This window comes from Octopus sinensis, unplaced genomic scaffold, assembly GCF_006345805.1.
Source record: "Octopus sinensis unplaced genomic scaffold, ASM634580v1 Contig11875, whole genome shotgun sequence".
Taxonomy (NCBI): Eukaryota; Metazoa; Mollusca; class Cephalopoda; order Octopoda; family Octopodidae; genus Octopus; species Octopus sinensis.
In genome coordinates, this window is record NW_021832440.1 from 11,790 (window position 1) to 14,749 (window position 2,960).

General features: G+C 34.6%; 1 pseudogene; it reads right to left on the reverse strand.

The window, feature by feature from the left end:
* Nucleotides 1–221: 221 nt before the first annotated feature.
* LOC115229102 lies at nucleotides 222–1,943 on the reverse strand (annotated as a pseudogene).
* Between the last annotated feature and the right edge of the window lie 1,017 nt (nucleotides 1,944–2,960).

Below are 2,960 nucleotides of genomic sequence, written 5' to 3' on the forward strand. Positions count from 1 at the left end.
TTTCTTCAAAACTATTACTTATATGACAGATGCTGACTTTTTGTTTGATTTTGATGAAAATCTTGACTTAATTTTAACTTTGCTTTGAAAAGATTGAATTCTCTGATCGGCCAAATATGTGACGGCATCTGTCAAATTCATTTTTGAGTTTATTTTGAAAAGATATTTCTCTCGCGTAAGGGGTGCTTCTCTCTGGAAGAATGGGGCAATGTAGTAGTAGTTTAGGAATTGAAGTCTATATTTGCTTTATACTTACTTAACTTGTCTTTAAAGTAATTGTTTCCTTTCTCCCCGATGATTCCTTCAACTGCGGACATGACGTGATCCACCACCTACTAAATTCCAAATAAATTCTAACTCGCGTGTTGAGTTCTTGGAACATTGACTTTTTTTGTTCACTTCTTCGTACTACATGAAGACATTCTACCAATGGCTTTATAGTAACCCCCTTAACTTTAATTAAAAATGCGCAAACTTGCAAAAAAACAGTGAAATAAATTACACAGAGTGTAGCGCTGAGCATTGATTGTTTACTCATAACAACTTTTTCGTCCAGTAAAGACACGAGACTGAAAGCTACCGCCCCTCTAAGTCCGCCGTAGGCCATTATAAACTGCTCGTTTTTTCTAATTTTGAATGTTCTGAATCGGTTCAAAATGGATGTCAATATCACGACCCCCAAGCAGCGGTAGATTATGCAGAAGAGAATAACAAATACGATAAACACAAAATCCCAATCCAAACTTCCATGTGTTGTCGAAATTCCCAAAAATACGAAAATGACTGCTTCAGACAAATTACTAAGAACTTTGCTGAAGTACTTAACGGTCGTTAGTGAAGTTTCAGCGATGTTTTCTTTAACATATATTTTCATAGTCATGGCAGAAGCGACAATTCTAAGTAATCACAAGAAGATGCAATACGCCAAAATTCCCGAAAGACGAATAGAATCAGCCAACAGATAACACAAGTAAGACAATACGACGACTATGACAGGCTCGGCTATTAGAATATTCTTCGTGTATTTAGTCAAAAATGCGGAAAATAGACCAAAGGCTATTCCCAGTATGACTCCAAAAATGCTCGTAACAAAGAAGGATCCAATCCCGCTCACAACATCAACAATTATGACACTTTCAAGACGAGAAAAATCATTGAAAATGTGGTAGAGAACCTTTCAAAGTATTAGTCAAATTTAAACCACTGAAACGGCATCGTTGAGCAGAGACTCACCAAAAATGATTATGTAGAGATCTTCATTGACATGGACCTCTTCAAAGATGGCCAAAACAGCGACAGGGTCAACCGCGGAGATAATTGCACCGAACAGAAATGCGTGGAGCAATGGAAGAGGTCGTGAAAAAAGATTCAAACAGTGCATTCCGTAAAGCGATCCACCTACAATGAAAAATTTACTAATAAACCGATAGCAAAAGCGTTGAAGAGAGTCCCAGCAATTGCATACATAAGTATTGTCCCGATGTTGCAAAAAAACGCATCGACAGGCATAAAAAAGCCCGCGTCGAAAGCAATCGATGGGAGGAGAAATAAGAAGAAAGTTTTAGCACTAAATATTTCCCCCATACTGAATCCATTTTTTCTTAAATCCATGAAAACAAGGCCAATTAGCAATCCGAGGACCAATAAAAGAGAGCTTTCGGGAATAGCGTTGGATATGCGGGGAAATAGATGGAATACTATAATATCAATAAACGAAGGTCAGTGCTAATTAGCAATAAACAATCAGATGTCAAATTAAAGACAAGCATTAGGAATTAACGATAATGTTTACCGATTCTAGCAATGCAGGTGATACAAATCCATATTCCGATAATGAAAGGTCCTTCTATCTCCTCAAAATTCCATTTCAGAATCGTGAACCGACTATGATTCCCGGTGTTCGAGCTCACAATTAAAGATAGAAACAGTGACAAAATTAGCATTTACAATTTACAATAAATTGGAATGATGATTTCGTTTAAATAATTTATTAGTATTCTTAAATTTAAATCACAATAAAACGAATAAATTTTAATATTAAAATTTTATTTCGATTAATGAAATAACTTTTAGATAAATAATTAGTTAATAAAAATTGACAAAAAACTAAAAATGTAATCAATAGGACTCCAAACTGCATCCCAAAAACGAAAAAATATTAAATTAATAAAAAAATATTTTTTCAAGGAATTCAGTGAACTACTAATTTTTGGGGTGCCCTGATTTTTACAGAGTCACCAAAAAGTATCCATTAATTTTTTAACTAATTTCGAATAAAACAAGTATCCATTATTTTTTATGTTTATGAGAACTTTAAAAACATTGATCTGGAAGCTAATCAAGTTTTTCAAATACATTAAAATTTATTTAAGAATATTGTAAATTATTTTATTAATAAATTAAATTATCTATGACCATGAGCTATCTAATAAGACGAGATGTTTATTAGGACAACATATCCTAAGACAACCCTCATCTCTTATGCCCAGCTTCCACAGCCGGTACTGAGATGGCCTTGTCCACACGTATTTCCAATTCAAAGGATTTTTTGGTAGGCACTCTGCTACTGTTTGCTCCATAACTAGAATCAAAAATCCCTATCTCATCTCAATTTGCATGCTTTCCAACATTTTTAAGTACGAGAAATTGCATGTTTGCATCCAGACCAATGGTCTTCAAGTGACTTTTGAAGAATCATAAGACAATCCATTCAAGTCAGCACAACATGAATTATTTTCACCTTTTCCCAGTGAATTGCCTCTAATTCATTTGCTAACAGATCATATTTATAGAACTTCACCACTTGTTGCATAAACCCGATCTCACATCAGGGTATGCCCGGCAATTAGTTTGGTTTGATCAATTGAATGATACTTGATTTTTCCAAAGAAACTGAATTTCGTTTTTGCACAGAATTGTTGTAGAGACTATGGCGTTGATAGCGTTAGGGCCAAGTCTTT